Genomic DNA, 19918 nt, shown 5'->3' on the forward strand with positions numbered 1-19918 from the left:
TTGAGTTTAAACCCACTGCAAGGATATCACTGTGTATCTAACTGTTAGGAGAGGGTAGAAAGCACATCCTGAATATCGAGGCTAAACTAGATCCTGGATATCAAGACTGAATCAGATTTTGGTCATCTGATTGATTCAATTTTTAGGTATTTCTACTGAATCAGATTCTGGAGATAAAGACTGAATCAGATCCTGTTCATTAAGGCTAAATTGGACCCTGGGTAACTAGACTGAATCCTATGATGCAAAGCTAAATTGATCTCAAGATCCTAGTCATGAAGACTGAACCAGATCCTGGACAGCTAAATTGGATTTTAGATAGCTAGATTGGCACGAGATTGTAGGTATAGAAACTAAACATGACTCTGGACAACTAGATTGAATCAAATTCTGGTTAACTAACTTGAACATCCGAGGTAGCTAAACTGGGTCAGAACTGAACTATGCCCTAATCAGCAGCGAGACTAAGTTAGAATTTGAGGATCAGACTGGAGTTGACCTTTCTTAGAGCTACAATGATCCACATCCTGGAGGGGGGGTAGGTATACTGAACTAAATCCATGACTTCTAGACTTGGCCATCTTCATTGTTGTTGTTTGTTCCTTCTTGAGCTACGCCTGGCTCATAGGGGCCGGTTTCCCGGTTTCTTTGGCGTATAAGTTCCCCACCTGGACGGGACACCGGTCCGTCGCAGGTGAGCTGCAAGATTCAGGAGGAAAGAGTGAGAGAAAGTTGTGGCGAAAGAGTCAGCAGAAGTTCGCCATTACCCTCTGCCGGAGCCGCGTGGAGCTTAGGTGTTTCGCTCATAAACACACACATCGCCCGGTCTGAGATTCGAACCGGTTATCCATCGTCCGAGAGCCCGCTGCTCTAACCACTAAGCCATGTGCCTCCACTTCTTCATTGTGATGTAAAAACATTTTCTCATTCCAGAATGACACCAGTCGTGTTAGCCCTTGTTTACCATATTCTGTCATGTTTTGGTTGATGTCGGAATCAGAGGCTTTTATTTTTCCATTTGTCTTTTTGTCTTGTTTTTTTATTTTTTGTATTTTCTTATTTCTATAGATTTCACTGAGTTTTTATTCATGTTGTGACAGACACTTTCTATAATATACGTCTGAAACAAATTTGCAGTTCACCCATCATCGCATCTCTTTGGCAAAAAATTTGCACGAACTAGTTTATTTCATCAAATCGCTGTAATAGAGAAGAATGTTTTACAGTTTACCATATTTGTGACATATTTAAGCTATTACTCTCTCTCTCTCGCTCTCTCTCTCTCTCTCTCTCTCTCTCTCTCTCTTTCTCTTTCTCTCCTTATATACAAGGCAGGGGGCAGTCTTCGTAGAGAAGCTCACCGATAACTTTCACACTATGTAGCAACAGGAATTTGTTCCTCGGGAGCTCAAAGATGCTTTATTGTCTGTCCATCTCCACAAGAGACCTCGAACCGAGTAGTCCTGTAACAACCACTGAGGAATTTCTCTCCTTGTCATCGCCTGCAAGATACTCGCAAGAGTTCTCCTTAACGTCCTCACTCAGCACATGGAAGACAGGCATCTACAAGAAAGTCAGTGTGTTTTTAGAGAGGGGTGGGACGGTCGATATGATCTTTGCCGCACGCCAACTTCAGAAGAAGTGCTAGGAACAGAACCGAGTCTTATACTTGATTTATAAATGATTTATAAATGACGGTCTCATGTATTTTACTTGCTGGTTCATTGCTTGCAGGATATTCTTTCTTGAATACTTCTCACATTTCTGTGCTGATAATAAGGTAATACGAACCAATTAAAATGTTTTGTAATATTTATGCGAATATTTTTATTCATTTCCAAATTCTGAGGGCTGTTTCCATGGGCACTCATGATGCTGTAAATAGCAACCAACCTTCACACAAAGAATAATACTCTATCGTCTAACAAAAAAGAAACAAAAAAAGACTATAGGATTCCTCAGTCAGATAAACGATAACATCAAAGAAAAGTGAAGTGATTTGCGCGGTTATTTCCTATATCTCCCATCTAATGAGACTAAAGCAAAATTATGAGAGCGTTTAGGAATCACTTAAAGAAATATCACAGGGTGTGTCATGGGGATAAACGAGAAATATAGCAAGAATTGCCGATTCCCCACCCCTTCTCGACCACCTCTTCATCCTCATCGTTATCACCATCATCATCACCACCGCCATTATCATCATCATCATCATCGTCGTCGTCGTCGTCGTCATCATCATCATCATCGCCATCATCAAGACTATCATCATCATCGTCATCATCATTATCATCATCATCATCATCACCATCATCATCATCCTCATCATCACCATCATCCTCATCCTCATCACCATCGTCATCACCATCATCATCATCGTCAACATCATTATCATCGTCATCATCATCATCGTCAACATCATTATCATCGTCATCATCATCATCATCACCATAATCATCATCATCGTCATCATCATTATCATTGTCGTCATCATCATCACCATCGTCGTCATCATCATCATCATCATCATCATCATCATCACCATCATCACCATCATCATCACCGTCATCATCATCATCACCATCATCGTCATCATCGTCATCATCATCATCACCATCATCATCATCATCATCATCATCATCATCATCATCATTATCATCGTCATAATCATCATCATCCCCGTCATCATCACCGTCATCATCATCATCACCATCATCGTTATCATCATCATCATCATCATCATCATCATCACCATCATCATCGTCATCATCATCATCATCATAGTCATCGTCATCATTATTATCATCATCATTGTTATCGTCATCGTCATCATTATCGTCGTCGTCGTCGTCATCATTGTCATTATCGTCATCATACATTTTTCTTATCTTGTATGGTGGAATATGAGAACTGTTAGAGTGCTACACTGAATGCCTGGCAATATCTAGTTGTTACCTATGTGTTTTTGGCATTTGCTCCCTTTGTGTAAGGGTCAATAAGAGAGAGACAGCGATTATGTTGGCTTTCACCTATTTCCATCTCTCGCATAATTATAACCTTGTACGAAAATTTAGAAATCTTTTATAATCTTCGTCACTATTATCAGGATTAAAAAATAAGACAGACTCCCTTAGGGAGGAAAACAAGAAGAATAAAAACATAGAAAAACGTTAATTAGATCCGACCTGACAATATTCATCTCCGCATCGTCCGTCTGTTGCAACTGGTAGAAAAACTCGTGTTAAAGATAAGACAAAAGCGAAAAGCAGCTTTCAAGACAGAAACAAATCTCAAACTACTTACGTGAAGAACACAACTGTAACAATAACAAATGAAGGCAAAGTAAATATAAACAGACTGTCTTCTAAAATTCTTTTTTTGTTTTTAATGTCAGTTTTGACTAAAATAAAGAAGGCCTTTGGAGTGTTTATGTCTGGATGTTATTATTGTTGTAGTTACTGATGTTGTGCTGGGGTGGGTAGGGTGGAGTGATACTGGAGAAGCAAATTTCGTTATTCAAAGTTGGTTTTCTTTATGTTTGCAAAGGAACTGTCAAACAGAGATTCTTTCCTTCTTTTCTTTTGCGAACGGATTTCTTCCAAGACAATGTTCCATTTTCAGTTTTCTTCAATTGTTTTATTTTTGCTGGTTTTATTATTTTTTTATATTTTTTTTTTTAGGGGGCAGGGGTTTTCTCATTTTTGTAAATCTGTCTCTTCGTGCTAATTTGTTTCTTGTTTTCTTCTGCGCTTCTTGTCTTATCTGTCGTCTGAATTCCGTTACACATCTACAACCATTACAACACCAACAACATTCACAAAAACAACAAGGAGAACAACGGCAAGAGCAACAATAACAACAAATTCATGCTCGAGAGAAACAACAGCAAAGTTGTTAAGAAAGAGTTTGCAATTATTTTGACTTCGTTTGTAGAAATTAGCAATATACTTAGATTTAATTAGATTAGAATCCTTTGGGAGGTTTATTTATCTTCTTATTTTTCCTTTATTTTCATATTTAGTTTCCGCTTTATAAGCTGACAAGAATCAACAATAGCCCGTTATATACGAAGTAAGAAAAATATTCAAACAGACAATAATATTACGATTGATGACGAAAAATATTTACAGAATAGATAAAACTATGTACGTGTGTGTGAGAGTGCATTTATATACATATACATATACATATATATATATATATATATATATATATATATATATATATATAATATATATATATATATTACATATATATATATATATATAATAATAAATATTAGGGAATAAATCCAAATTTACAGGGAAAAAAATCAGATTTAGGATTAAATCCAATTTTATAGTAAAATATTATAAAATATTATTAGAGACAAAACCACTATTTTGCAAAACAAACAAGGAAAGACTTAATCAATACATAAAATTTTAATAAATAGTCAAAAAATAGTCATATATATATATATATATATATATATATATATATATGTATGTGTGTATGTGTGTGTGTATACATATATACACGTGTATAGTGTGTGTGTGTGTGTATATATACATATATAGGTATACACACACACACACACACATATGTAAAGTGTCTGATCAATAAGTATCCGGACTGTTAGGACAGTAATGAAGCGCGCAGAGTAAAGCCATTTGGCGCAGATTGACCTTAAACTCTGTTGTGCCCGTGCACTATGTTTTAACGTTCTAGCTCATTTCCACTCTTTACAGCAGTGCTTGGAAGGAACTTGTGTAGCATGTGATTGTCGCATTGACCGTTACAGAGAAAGCTGTCAGGAGAATACGCAAAGTTTCACAAAGTGTATGGGGAGATTGTATAAACCGCACATAATTGAACGAGTGGTTCAGAGTTTTCCAAGATGGCCAAAAATGTCGCTATTGGCGGACGTTCTGGGTGACTCGTAACCAGTAGAACTGAGAAAAACACCGCAGATATACGTGCAGCTGTGAGGGGAAATCGTCGAATCACCTGTGAGTTATCAGATGATGTGCAGATTAGTTACGGTCCAGTTCAGTCCATTACTGCTGAACATATGGGTATGAGACGCGTGTCTAACAAGTTTGTGCCAAAACTGCTTTCACCTGACCAAAAAGACACTCGGGTTTCAGTTGCACAAGTTTTCCTTCATTGGGTCGAGAACGGTGAACATTTTTGAGTCGGGCCCTGAGCAGGTATCGCTAAGCTTTTGGCAAAATTCGATGCACATTCCCTGCTCTATCATGGTCAATGCAACGATCACACGTTACATCTCTTCCTTCCAAGCACTACTGTAAACAGAGGAAGTGAGGTAGAACGTTAAAGCTTAATGCGAATGCACAACGGATTTCAAGTCAATCTGTGCTAAGCGGCTTTACTTTGCTGTGTTTTAGCATCGTTACTATGGCAACAGTCCAAATACTTGTTGATGAGACCACGTATACATATATATATATATATATATTATATATATATGGGTATATATATATATGTATATATACATGTGTATATATATATATGTGAGTATATATATATATATATATATATATATATATATATATATATATATATATATTGGCCTGCTCGCTTAGCCAGCGGAGTGGCGTCATTTGAAGGCTAAAACAATGCAAAGCGCATTGTGACCAGCGATGTGTAGCAACATCTGATAGTCTGGTCAGTCACGGTGATCACGGTGATATATATATACATATATATATATATTAATAATACGTTAAAAAAGTGTGTTATTGTCTAGGATATTCTTACGAGCCAGCAGAAACTTTAAAACGCCGAAAATTATGCTTACCGGCATTTCGTCCCTCTTTACGTTCTGAGTTCAACATTCAAAGAGATCGACTTTAGCATTCATCCTTTTCATTTTACATAATATTTGTACTATCTAAAACATTGGTTTTACATTTTGGCGCAAGACTAGAAATTTAAGTCAATTACTTCGACCCTAGAGTTCAAGTATCATTTATTTTATCGATCTCAAAAGGATGAATGCTAAAGTCGATCTCTTTGAATGTTGAACTCAGAACGTAAAGAGGGACGAAATGCCGGTAAGCATAATTTTCGGCGTTTTAAAGTTTCTGCTGGCTCGTAAGAATATCCTAGACAATAACACACTTTTTTAACGTATTATTAATATATATATATATGTATATATATATCACCGTGATCACCGTGACTGACCAGACTATCAGATGTTGCTACACATCGCTGGTCACAATGCGCTTTGCATTGTTTTAGGCTTCAAATGACGCCACTCCGCTGGCTAAGCGAGCAGGCCAATATATATAGTCTGGTCAGTCACGGTGATCACGGTGATATATATATACATATATATATATTAATAATACGTTAAAAAAGTGTGTTATTGTCTAGGATATTCTTACGAGCCAGCAGAAACTTTAAAACGCCGAAAATTATGCTTACCGGCATTTCGTCCCTCTTTACGTTCTGAGTTCAACATTCAAAGAGATCGACTTTAGCATTCATCCTTTTGGGATCGATAAAATAAATGATACTTGAACTCTAGGGTCGAAGTAATTGACTTAAATTTCTAGTCTTGCGCCAAAATGTAAAACCAATGTTTTAGATAGTACAAATATTATGTAAAATGAAATCGGTAAAAAGTTCAATTGAGGGGGTGGAAATATTTATTGTATCAAAAGTTGAGTTTTGCACTGCACAAAACTCAGAGTAGTCTGTCAAATTTTTTTGTATAAAATAATATAAGAATCAGCAGTACATGTTCCCTTAGTCGGTTCTATCCTCATATGTGGGTATGTGAGGCGGATTCGCTTGTCTGATCAACTGAAGCACCAGTTCCTTTAACGCGTGCTTTCAACATAATTCTTGAGCGGATTTACTTTGATACAATGTCTGACAAAAATGTACAATTTTTAGATACCGATGCAATCTACTCGAAAGACTGCTATACAGTTTACGTAAAGTAAAGGTCGACCCCAGGCTACGGAAAATGACACTTACCTAAGATACCGCACAGTGAGATTCAACGCACGACCTCGAAATGGCAAAGTGGGCTTCTTAACTATTTAGCTACGTGCACCTAGACATACTCAACACACATAAATACATGTGAATACGTAAGTATATATATATATATGTACATGTGTGTGTATGCTTATATGTATTTATATCTACACACACGCACACACACACACACACACATATATAATTTTGCATAATTATTCAATTATATTGTATATTTCTATTCGAGCTAAATAAAGAGTGATTGTAACTTTAATTGTTCATCGGCATTGGTTCGACAGATGCCACATTTAGCACCCTGGAATATCCGTCCTGCTCTTGAATGCATAGTCTTTCAAAACAATTAGTAAAAGCATTATACAGGCAACAAAGTCGTATCCACTTGCAAGTGACAGGCTGTAGTAATTCCTGCTTTCTGCTAATTCCCAGATTTATTCATACATATACGTATGAATATATATATTTGTATATATAAAAGCAGGATGTGTGTGTGTGTACGTGAATGTAATTTATGCACGTCCACAAATTAGCACGCATGTTGCTCCAATTTTAGCAGAACATTCGTCATGACCCTAGCTGTATTTTCATCAACTTATTTTCCCCAGAGGCGCCAACGAATAGCAGTAAAAATAAATTTCCAACCAAAACAATTTTCAAGTCGGAGAAACCACCATTGTTCACAAATAGGAGTTAAGTCCCCTTCTAGCAACGAGTAAGTTTTCGATAAGTGTTTTGTTGATATACGGGCAACACACAAACACACACACACACGCACACGAGAATGCATGTAATAGGTGTACGTACGTACGTGTGTGTATGTGTGTGTTGCCCTTATATATATATATATATATATATATATATATAAACCAATTTCAACGGATTTCGCCCAAATTTGATGTTGATGTTGATGTTACTTAGTTTGGTTTGAAATATAGAACTTGATTAGCTTAATAATCCTAATTTAATTCCTGGCAAAGCTAGGTTATACTGCTAGTGTCTTCTATAGGGATGTATTCGTATATGCATGCTTGTGATTATAAATGTATATGCAAACTCACCCCACACCCCACATACGTAATGTATCAATGAGTCTATATTTGCATTTGTATACACACACACGCGCGACGGTGTTCATTTAGTTTCCGTCTACCAAATCCACTCACAATGCTTTAGTCAGCCCGAAGCTTTGGTAGAAGACACTTGCCCAAGTGCCACACAGTGGGACTGAATCCAGAACCATGTGGCTCGTAAGCAAGCTACTTACCACAAGCCAGTCATATATATATAATATTTATATATATAAGAAATATAATGTATTTATAATATATATAATATATATATTATATATATTACATATATATATGATATACATATAATATAATATATATATATATATGTATGTATATATGTATGTGTGTATGTATGGTATTTCATGTTTATGTCTTGTAACATCCTGTAGCCATATATGCATACCTATATACATATATACGTATGTATGTCAATACATGCATATATATATATATGTATGTATATATATGTATATATATATATATATATATATATATATATATATATATATATATATATTATTTATATTATTATTTGATTGAACGCCACGCATCCATTTCCAAGTAAGTTTTTTCTTAATATAATTGATGCGACTCTCTCCTACTCCTTCGTTTACTGTTCTCCACTATCTCTGTCTCCCTTTCCTTTCTCTCTCATCCTTTCGCTAATTCTTTTTCTCTCCCCTTTACCCATCACCCTTTCTACCCGTCTGTCCCCCTCTCTCTCCCTCTTCATCCGTTACTCCCTCTCGTTGCTCACACGTGACCATCAACCATCTTTCCTTTGCTCACGTGACCATCCTTCTTTTCCTTTACGCCTTTGCGCAGTTCAAACGCATTCGTATCTTTCTACTCTCTTTTCCCTAATCAAAGAACTCTCTTCCAGCGTTCGCCATCTTAACTCGTCTGAGCCTAACGGCCCTCCCTGTTTGTATTGGTTTCGTTTGGTTTGGTATATGTCCTGTTTTTGTTACCAACTTTAACCCTCCGCAAATCGGCAATTTTTTTTATTTCGGTTCGCGGGAGCAAGTGCCTTCAAATTCTTATCTTGTCGATTGATTGCTTGAAATAAGGATTAGATGAACAGCCGACAACTGATGATGGTTTTTTTATGTTACTTCGTATTTCATGTTTGTTATGTCTTGTGACGTCCTGTACCCATATTTGCATACCTATATGAATATATACATATGTATGTCTAAATATGCATATATATATATATATATATATATATATATATATTGGTAAAAACGGTAAGATAACAAAAGAAAGAAAGAGACCTCAATATTATGTAAATAGAGGAAATTTATCTATAAAATAATATGTTACAATTACTGAATAGTCAAGATAAAACTCTGAGTTTCAGATGCCGAAGTGGAAATCCACAACATCATCTCTTCGGTTATCTGGCCATCTGAAAAACGCTATAAAAAAATACCGTTATATAAAGGGAAATTACTGTGTTATAATCCTGCTACTTATATAAAATAAGATTAAAAGTTCATAGTAAACACGTAAACATGGCTAGTCATACGCTCACATGTGCGCTCGCGGACCCACGTGCGTACTTATACGTCACTATGAAAACGTACACATCTTCACTCGCATTTTTCGCCAAATATATACGCATATATATACAAACTCATACACACACACGTGCGTACCGTGTTCATACATACGTCTATATACGCACAAGCACAAGAAAAACCATGGTTAAAGGTTTATAAAAACTTGAGGATAAAATCTACGTTAGATTATATCAGGTAGTTAGCATGCAATCAAATGGTTATGGTAAAATTAATCAATTCATAAATTGATATATAAAATTATATATCAGGGGCAAACACGTACGTATACGAGTCGCCTACACGCTATAAGGAGATGCCAATGTCTGAAAACTACCTAACATACCATATAGATTCAGATGAATGTGGTACTTAAATTGAGGCACCAGAATTTAGTACGGTATTATCTATACAATTTCAAAATAAGGTGATTAATATCAAAATAAACAACAAGGATATCCAGAGGTAATGCAGTACGATCGTTTCATGCAACTCCATTTGATTGAACAATGCAATCATTGCATCAATTTAAAATGCAGAGCAATCTTCAGCTACACAAAGACATAGAATTTAATTAAATTGGAACAGATGGACACATTAGTATAATTATACCTAAAATCACCAAGAGGTTAAGGAGATAGACAAAGATCATGCAGTTCTTAATCCAATATATATATTTCAAAATTCCTACTTTGTTTTCCACACAGTAACTTGCCTAGGTTGAATTATAAAATTATTGTAAAATGTAGAAGAACGAAACCTATATGCTTCTTGCAATATATATATCTAAAGCAACATTTTTTTCTTTCTATTGTGAGTACCCAATTTACTATTTTGCTCGCATGGACCCCACAGAATCTTAAATGAAGCCCCAGAGCTCATATGGACCTAGGTTGAGAACCATTGGATTAGATGATAAACGCACACTAGTCTCTGTCGCACAGACTCGGGGGGCGATGTCCCATTTCAATCCGAATATTTCTATTTCCAGCGAGTCTTACCTTTGCCATAAGCTTCAAACAATTCGCAAGGGCAAACGGTTTCAGTTGCCGGTTTAATAATTGAAGAGCCCTGCTTCACTGATGGTTGGTTTTATGTTCAATATTCAAGAGTTGGAAGTTAGAAAAAAACTTCACATCTATGCACTAAATAGAAAACCCCAAACCTGCGTTTATCGTGACATTATAAATCCCAAATAATGCAGATGAGCGTCCTAATCAAGATTCCTCTCCGTCGGGAAAGACATGGTCTGGCACAGAATAAAATAAAAAAAATTTTTTTTAAACATTGAAATAAAGGTATTCTGTTATGAAACTTGCCCGGCAACGACAAGCTACTCAGTAATTATTAACGGTATCGATTTTTATTTTTCGTTTTCAAAGGTACACATTTTCAATGTTGATATTTTTTAGCTCATTACATTATGCATGTATATATACATATACATACATACATATATATATGTATATATATATATATATATATTATATATATATATATATATATATATATATATATATATATATATATATATATATAAAACTGGATACAATTCACCCAACAAGAACTCACTACTTGAACAAAACTTGACTCGAATAATCCTATCAGGTGGTGCTATTAAGTTAGACATGGCCTGGACCAATCTCTGGTCGAAACATATCTAAGTTTATCTAAGTTTATATATAAATATGTATGTATAGTGTGTGTGTATGTGTGTGTGCGTGTGTGTGTGTGTGTGTGTGTGCGCGTGTGTGTGTGTGTGTGTGTGCGCGCGTATGAGCCTGTGTATGCATGTGTGTATGTATGTGCCTGTATTAGTTCTAGAAAACAAATGTTGGAAATTCGCAAAGCTAACGTCTATGGGACTTACACTTCACAACTTGTCCCTAGCCTGCCACTATTCATAGACAAGTCACTTTGCTGTCTTCCACTCTGTCTACCAGTCTGAAAATAGGTATTAAAGTATGGTATTACATTTCAGGCTATAAACAGGGGCAACCTTGAATATTAAGCAACTCGCGTTAAAATGCAGCACTAAGTTTAACTGTTGCCGTAGAGAAATAGGATATATTGCCGCAATTTAGCATTATTAGAGATATAATAACGACTTTCCAGGCACGGATGATCCAGGGCCTCTAATAATCAGCACTGAATTACATTAATATACGGGTACCAGTATTTCGTTGAATTATTTAATCAAATTTAATATTTATTTAATATCAAAGTGAGTTAACCAAGGTGATCAACCCTCGTAAAGAAACATTAATAATCCAGAAAAGCCTTGGATACGAAGGGTCCAGAAAATCGATGTAGTACCTATATGTCGTGTGTATTTGTAAATGTGATACATACATCTTTGTGTGTGTGTGTGCATGTATGTGCGTATGTGTGTTTGTACATTCATGTAGGTATATGTGCTTGTGTGTGTGTGTTTGTACATCCATGCATTTATATGTGTTCGTGTTTGTGTGTGTGTGTGAATGTGTGTGAATGTGAGAAATATTCGGGGAGAAAAGCTGGAAAGAGACCACAGACGGAGAAACAAATCGTGCCAATATGCTTTACCCCACCAGCAAAACTAACACTTCACTTCACCTATTTATTTTATTTCTTATTTCTTTACTGCCCACAAGGGGCTAAACATAGAGGGGACAAACAAGGACAGACAAATGGATTAAGTCGATTATATATCGACCGCAGTGAGTAACTGGTACTTAATTTATCGACCCCGAAAGGATGAAAGGCAAAGTCGACCCCGGCGGAATTTGAACTCAGAACGTAGCGGCAGAAGAAATACCGCTAAGCATGTCGCCCGGCGTGCTAACGTTTCTGCCAGCTCACCTATTTATCTTGATAGATGAGCACAAAACGAGAATCACACGGTTTTCTACACTCATACAACCAACATGCAGCACATGATTTTTTCTACTAGGAACACAAGGCCTGAAATTTGGGGGCGGAGACTAGTCGATTATATTGACTCCAGTGTTCAGCTAGCACTTATTTTATCGACTGCGAAAAAATGAAATACAAGGTCAAATTTGGCGGAATTTGAAATCAGAACGTAAAGACTGACGAAATGCTTTGCGACATGTGTTTGCTAACAGTTCGGCGAGCACGCTGCTTTAATAATAATATGCATAAGATCACATATTTGGGACAAGGTACTGTCGATCAAAGCAAACACACCCACGTATAAAATGCACTCTTGTTGATATCACTAGTGGGGAAACAAAAATCCCCGCTTCCTCCAGCTCACAAACCAGCAGATCATGTGATTTCGACTTTCCTTGGTCTTGTTAATTATAGATTCTCGACCGCTAGAGCCAGCAGTGATTTATCCCCACCGCCAGTCATATCTCTTATATAAAATCCGTTCCGTCTGTCTGTGTGTCTTCTCAAATCTCGGGCATCCTCCATCCGATTGCACTCAAATTTGATATGTAGATACCGACGGTATCAGGGCGTGTATAAGTCTTGAAAAAATTACAAAAATCGATTCCAGGTGGGATTACGATCGATAAAACCGTTTTTATCCTGCTTTTCTTCCGTCAACCTATACATAACTGCACCTTCCATTTTTTTGTTGTTTTTGTACTGCTTAAAGACATGTTCTTTCCTTCCAAGCTTACTGTTTAAACCATGTTTGTGTTCTCCCAGTCAACAGCCCTATCATTACTGGTACTTTAAACTCTTCGGTTGCATATTTGTGCGAATAAAATCGTTTTTCTTTGGAATAGAAAAAAAGTCTATCTTTATTTCTTCTTTTGCTGGTGTCTCAAATTTAGGTTAAATCAGTGTTTCTCAAAGGATGGGGCTATGTGACGGTCGGACAAGTTGTTTTGAGAAAATTTGGTTTAAATGTTTGACAACTCAGCACCGTCCATTGGACGGTGGCGTTTTGCTCGTATATATATATATATATATATATATATATATATAAGCAGTGTCAGAACAGGCCAGTGTGAGAATTTCTCTCCTGGTAGTTACCGTAGCATAGTTCTTTTCTAACAGAATCTCCACGTTTAAGTGGGGATAAATATTACCTCTTTGTATTAATACTGCATCTGTCGTTAGAAATATAAATATATATATATTCCTTAATTCCTTACTTAATATTTAGATTGTTATTCGCATATCCAGCAACACGTGTTACCAACCTTGAAGTATGAAATAATTCTTTTCAGCTCATCGTACTTCGATACGGGAAAAATTCACAACCTTCTTCCATTAAACTACTATTGTTCCTGAAATCTGTTTTATATATTTTCTAAAAATATATAAAAAAAGGGCGGCGAGCTGGCAGAAACGTTAGCATGCCGGGCAAAATGCGTAGCCGTATTTCGTCTGTCGTTACGTTCCGAGTTCAAATTCCGCCGAGGTCGACTTTGCCTTTCATCCTTTCGGGGTCGTTAAATTAAGTACCAGTTACATACTGGGGTTGATGTAATCGACTTAATCCCTTTGTCTGTCCTTGTTTGTCCCCTCTGTGTTTAGCCCCTTGTGGGTAGTTAAGAAATATATATATTTTCTAAAAACTGCTTGAAGCTCAGTTACTTCCTACACCTTGATCCTTGGATCTTACATTTATATACCAGTGTGTGTGTTACTTTTTATAAACCTACTTCGTTGGTTTAACTATTTCCCGTACATTGAAATAAATAACGAACACCTTATTGGGTTCTCATCACAGATGTCTCCATCATTTGACGAATCCCAGAGAGACAAGTAGCCAATTTGATTATATACACAACAAATACAGTAGCTTCAGCGAAGTTTAGCACATCGTAAGAGTTTAACACGTTACTGAATATCAGTGGGCTGTCAACGAGTACCTCAGTCCATATCACATATCACATATGCATATCACATATGCAAACTTACGTACTCGTGCCCTTAACATAGAATATCATTGTTTCACCTCTAAACCTTATGCGTGAACTTTGGTAGACGTTTAAGCGTAGAAACCCGTCGGATGGTCTTTATCTGTACTTCAAGGGATCAGCTTTGTTACATTTGAGACACTTTGATGACTCGACCATGGCCGATGCTAACTCAAGGAATAAGTCGTTCACTTGATCGAACAACTGCACTGCTCATTCTTCAAAATGGACGGGAAAGTCCATATACGTATATATATATATATATATGTGTGTGTGTGTGTGTGTGTGTGTGTGTATGAACAAAAGCCTGGAACATTTTGGTATCATTTATTCCATATTACGTATGTTTCTTTACCAATAACAGTTACATGGGTATGCTTGTAGATAAACACATAAGAAAACTCCTTTCAGCAATTCATCAGAGTATTTAACAGTGTTCTCCAGTGTTTTCCACTCTATTGTGTATAATAAAATCTAAAGATATACTCTGGAGGACTGGAAGATGCAGATGTTCTTCATATATGCATATGTATTTGTGTGTGTGTGTGTGTGTATACATGTGTTCATACACACACACATCTATATATATAAAACTGTAGTTGTGTGAGTGTCTGTCCCCTTCGATTTAGATTCCTAACTACTCCCACATTTTGCGGTGCAGTTTAACCAAATTCGGGTATCTTATAGTCGTGATTCATATCGAGCCCGTCTGAGTAATAGCGCGCGTCTACGATGAGTCTACGATTTAAAAAATAATTTAACATCATTTTTTATTCCATTTTAATGCATATTTTTCGTGTGTCGATGGCGGCGGAGTTGGCGTCCATGGTCACACCTGCACCTGTTTGCTTCTCCCCCTTCTTCCCTCCCTCGTGAAGCTGTGGGGAAGGGAGTTTAAGGAAATCAACGTCGTAAAGCGTTGTCAAGGAGACCAGCGTTCTTTTAGAACAACGACTTCATGGCTTGAAGACACCAAAACAGAAATGGCTAAGAAAGCCCAAATTGGCATCTATAAGGGAAGTAACTCTCTAAAAATGCTTATATAGTTATTTCCCTTACAAACCCGAGCAACGCCGGGCGATACTGCTAGTATATATATACATGTGTACGTACATGTACATATATATCACTTTTCTTTTTCTCGCTCACTCTCTGTCACATTTCTTGGCCTTCCCTTCATTCTCACTTTCCCTCTTCTTTTACCTCATTCTGTCCCTTTCCTTCCTTTTTCTCTCTTTCTCGTATCTCCCTAATTCTTCAATCCCTCTGCCCCTACCTCTCTCCTCTTCTTCCACGTGACCGGTGTTCCGCCAAGCCTGACCTTTCTTTCATGGTTCGACTATCATCCGTAATGCATCTCTTTTATTCCTGCCCCTGACTTTCCTCTCTTATGTTCTTCCACACACGCCAGCATAATTTAATTCGTCCTTAGACAAAAAGCACCTGTTGTTTGTATTTGTAATTGCGTACCATTTCTCCGATTTTTTCGTCCTTGTTTTCGTATACATTCGCTTGCTTTCTTCCAAGGAATTTAGTGCTCTTAGGTTAGATTTTCTTGGGGCCGGCGAAATTGGAGCAGTCCCGAGTTTAACCGGCCGAAACTGCAAAACGATATGGAACTCGACTGAGGATAGGAAGCTCCGAATGACCCGTCCTTTTTTTCCTGTCCTTTTATGTATCGTCTAACTGTGCGGATGTTTTGTTGTCGCCTGTTATGCTTTTGTTCCATTCTTTGTTTTCTTTATGCGTGTGTGTGTGTGTGTGTCTGTGTGTGTGTCTGTGTGTGTGTGTGTGTATGTATGTGTTTATATCTACGTATGTTTGTAGAGGCGCATGATTTACTGGTAAGTGTGTCTCATTCATCATGATAAGAGTGTAGTTTCGAGTCCTTGACCGGGTGATGTCTTGCGTTCTTAATCTGGCAAAATGAGTAACCCTCCAACGGACCGGCGTCCTATCTCGGGAAAAATACATACGCCACAGAAACCGGCCTTATGAGCCCAATACTTCGAGGAGAATCTTTGATCCTTTTTCTTTTTATCTATCTATCTATCTATCTATCTATCTATATATATGTGTGTGAGTGAGTGTGTGTGTGTGTGTGTGTGTGTGTGTGTGTGTGTGTATGTATATATATATATATATATAAGTGGTGTAAATCAAAATACAGTCTCACTGCTCTGAGAAACTGGTCGAAGTAATGTTTGCTTTGAGTTTCACTGCTCTCTAGTGGTTGTCACAGCATCACCCATATCTTTCCATTTTAAATATAGACAAACATTTCCTCACTCAAATGACATAATAATCCATCTTACACATGGGCAATTTGAAGGAACATATGTCAAAAGAGACGCAATAATGAACCCTTTACAAAAAATTTGTTATTGGTTTTACTGAGTCTAAGATAATCTGGTCCTAAATAATCTTTTCTACTATAGACACAAGGCCTGAAATTTTGTCGATCACAGTTGTTTGACTTGACTTGACTTGAGACAGCATTCACCCGGGGTGGGTTGAGCTGGCTTTATTCATCCTCAATGCCCTATCTCTCACAAACGCCGACCAGGCCTGGCGATTTGAGGCTAACGACCGCGTGATCTCCAACCACTCCTTATTCCAGCGGCGAACGACGTAGACATGGGGGCCTAGGTTGGCTTCAAGATCAATCTTGACTGTCATCAGCCAGGTTTTTCGTTATCTACCACATCGCTTTCACCAACCCTGAAGGGGAGCTGGGGCAATTGCTTCGTAGATGAATTCTCCTGGTTGACGACGGAAGGCATGACCCAGCCAACGCAGACGTCTCGTTGGGATGACTTGTCGGAGGGAGGTGATTTTGCATGTGTGTCGCACCGAATTGTTGGAGACAAAGTGATGCCATCGGACACGAAGGATGCGGCGTAGACAGAGGTGATCGAAGGATTCTAGTCGTTTAACAACTTAACAGTTCTTAAGTGATACTATAGTTTTATCGACTCCGAAAGTTGAAAGGCAAAATCGACCTCGGTGGAATCTGAATCTGGCTAAGGAATTATAACTGGGGCAACGACAAAACATGGATCACTTTAATTATTATTCCCAATACAATATTTCTAAATAGGGACCATGTGTGTCGATCAATTCTGGTGCATATCTTTATAAAATGTATATCACTCGACGATAAACGATACAGAAGAAGCGTTATGCGATTGAGAAGTTGCTCAATAAACAAATTTCATAATAGAATAGTTATCGATTTCGTATATTGGTGCATCTAAAAACGTTTTGTTTAACACCAGTTCCACGAGCTAACGAGGAAATCACTACACGATCAATAGACAATCTAGAAAAACAACCAAAATTGATTCTGAAGAAGGAAAAGAAAAGTCAACCGTAGAAGAATTTGAACTCAGAATGTAAATGGATAAAAACAAAATACAAGACCTCTTAATTTAGCGCTTCTATTTACGTATCTATAATTATGCCATTCCAAGAGCGGGGTTAATGGGCCAGAGATTAATAGTATGCCTGTCGAGTTTGCAAACTGATCTCCATTCCCATCTTTGATGTTGTTTCAAAACAAATTCTCTAGATAGATTATGTATTTGGCTTACTTTATTCACAAGTTCGAATGTAACAGGAAGTTGGGATATAAAACTTAGCCGGTCCTCTTCAGAAGTGCGTTACATTCATTCTGATTCACTTGAAAAATGAAGACTCTCTGAAAAAAAAAATAATGAGGATACATTTTAAATAGTCAATAATAAATACAACTACATTTTTATCTAATCAAAATATTCATGGTGTTTTTTTCATAGAAATATAAATAAAAGTTGACTTTCGTTACATAATAGTTCACCATTTGACTTGACAAAGGATTATAGCAGTTAAATGCCAGTCTCTGAAATCACAACCTACCGTCGGGACGACCAGAGAAACTAAGTATTGTGCCTGAAGGAAGAATGATATGGACTAACAAGGCTAACCCGGAGTTAAACAATAACAACAGCAATAAATAACGGAAAGTTTCCTGCTGAATACTCTGCCGATTCTGCCATTCACAGGAATTGGAAATAAAAAATTTTAACCTTGGCACAGGGCTGCAGATTTAAAGATTAACAACTTGAGAATTTAGTATGAAATTATCGACTACGAACAGCAATGGAAATGTATGTTGATCCAAGAGAAATCTGAACTTAGAAAGTGCAGATATATTGTTAAACACTTCAAATGTAAAATCCAGAATACGATGAAACAATAGAAATAAAATGCAATACAATTGGTAGCTATCAAATGTAGTTGCCATAGAGAATGATAAAACTCAGACACCAGCCATTACTTGACCAATATACGAAATCGATACCTGTTCTATTATGAATAGAGCTTCGTGAGTGGATTTCGTAGGCGGAAACTGAAAGAAGCTCATCGTAAATATATTCTTTTATTCTTTTACTTGTTTCAGTCATTTGACTTCGGCCATGCTGGAGCACCGCCTTTAGTCGAACAGATCGACCTCAAGACTTATTTTTTGTAATACAGTTCTATATTTAAGAAATGAGAATTATTTACATTATTTACATTTGACGTATATTTGTCCTCATTTTGTTTGTTGTTAACACAACGTTTCGGCTAATATATCCTCCAGCCTTCATCAGGTGTCTTGGGGAAATTTCGAACCTGGGTTCTCATTCCAAAGTTACTTTTCGATATTATTATTGCCTAAGGCTATGGTATAGAAGACACCCAAGGTACCACGCAGTGGGACTAAACCCAGAACCATGTGGTTGGAAAACAAGCTTCTTACCACACAGCCACACCTGTGCCTGTGTGTGTGTGTCTTCCTGTCTGTGTTTCTCTTCCGCCAACACTAGTCAACCAGTGGTGGTATGTTTACGTTTCTGTAACTTAGCGGTTCGGGAAAAGAGCCCGATGGAGTAAGTACAAGGCTTACGAAGAAAATAACTACTGATGTCGACTTATTTGAACAAAAATTCCTCAAAGAGGTGCCCCAGCCTGACCGCACTCTTATGGCTAAAATGAAGAAAAGATAAAAGATAAATCATATATATATATATATATATATATAATCAAAATAAGCAACAAGAATGACTCCGGAAATTTGGTACGATCGTTTCGTACTACATATATATATCGTTTCGTACTATATATATATATATATATATATATATATATATACTTATTATACATACATAAATAAGTCGATTACTTATCTCCTCTCTTGAAATTTCTGGCCTTGTGTCAATACATTATTTTATATACTTATGAAATATACATGTTTATATTATCGTTATCTTTTATTTGTTCTCGTCATTAGACTGTGGCCATACTGGGGCACCGCCTATGAGGTTCTAATCGAAGGAAACGATCACACTACTTATTTTTATTATCA

The 19918-nt window shown here is 36.9% G+C and overlaps 1 long non-coding RNA gene across 1 annotated transcript in view; it reads right to left on the bottom strand.

The window, feature by feature from the left end:
* LOC115221674 overlaps positions 1-19918 on the bottom strand; it is a 90087-nt gene that overhangs the window by 8586 nt on the left and 61583 nt on the right. The window contains exon 6 of the long non-coding RNA XR_005002859.1: positions 18123-18227. This is a non-coding gene — a long non-coding RNA (uncharacterized LOC115221674). The remainder of the gene's footprint in view (positions 1-18122; positions 18228-19918) is intronic.

This window comes from Octopus sinensis, linkage group LG18, assembly GCF_006345805.1.
Source record: "Octopus sinensis linkage group LG18, ASM634580v1, whole genome shotgun sequence".
Classification (NCBI taxonomy): Eukaryota; Metazoa; Mollusca; class Cephalopoda; order Octopoda; family Octopodidae; genus Octopus; species Octopus sinensis.